The sequence below is a fragment of the Etheostoma spectabile genome, chromosome 8 (genome assembly GCF_008692095.1).
Source record: "Etheostoma spectabile isolate EspeVRDwgs_2016 chromosome 8, UIUC_Espe_1.0, whole genome shotgun sequence".
Classification (NCBI taxonomy): Eukaryota; Metazoa; Chordata; class Actinopteri; order Perciformes; family Percidae; genus Etheostoma; species Etheostoma spectabile.
Genome location: NC_045740.1, coordinates 1115271 through 1116153, shown reverse-complemented (window position 1 = coordinate 1116153; position 883 = coordinate 1115271). Strand labels below are relative to the sequence as shown.

At 38.4% G+C, this 883-nt stretch overlaps 1 protein-coding gene across 1 annotated transcript in view; it reads right to left on the bottom strand.

Moving 5' to 3' along the window:
* Positions 1–883, bottom strand: part of LOC116693669 (protein arginine methyltransferase NDUFAF7, mitochondrial) — a gene marked incomplete at both ends in the record, with an annotated part of 12479 nt that overhangs the window by 9642 nt on the left and 1954 nt on the right.

The following is an 883-nucleotide window of genomic DNA, read 5'->3' as shown; positions in this document are numbered from 1 at the left end:
TAAATGTCACTTTATTATTGTTACGTTGCTGTGCAGGTCCCTCTTTTGTTGTGGCTTGTGAGCCGGTTGGAACAGGTTGGGGGCTCATTGCCGTGAGTACAAAACCAGGACCTTGTTTGTGGTTTTTTTTTTTTAATTAACCCTAGTTGCTGTTGAGGCCATTTGGTTAAGTTGAGCTGGTCTATTGTTGTTTAAATGTTAAGTTGCTCTACAGTCATGTGTAATATAGTTTTATATATAAATCAGGGGGCAAACGCTCATTTGCATCCTAAACCCCCAATGTATAAATCGTCTCAAATTAATTTATGTTAATTATAACATACTAAATATAGGTTTTTGTCTGGGAGTACATGTTGGTCATCCAAAGAAAATAATGAAATGAACAACACGGGAGCATTTCTTTCAGGACATTTTGCAGGTTTACTACGATCGTCATGTAGCTTTAGACTTTAAGACAGTCAGGTTTATTCAGTGTCACAGAGCCTTTCAACACAGCTGCAATTCAACGTTTTATGAAGAAGAAACGCTTTAGAATATACACTGGTTATTGTCAAATCAGCTACAAACTTGAATTATTTGGTAAATATTAATTATCAGTATACTTCTTTGTTTTGGGAATAATCAATAAATCCTATGATTTTGAGTTTAAAAGATTTTAGACAGTTTTTGAGAGGACGGACGCTCCTTATGTGCATAAAGTTGCCTGGATTCAACTTTATGCACAAGAGGAGCGGGTGACTCGAAGCCGCACTGGTACAAAGTCCCTTCAAAGCTACCAGAATGCACTGCGCCGCCACTCCTGTACAACTGAATGGGAAGCTTGGAAATGATGCTGACGATGGACACGTACCAAAACCTTCTGAAGTCTCCACTAACACCGATG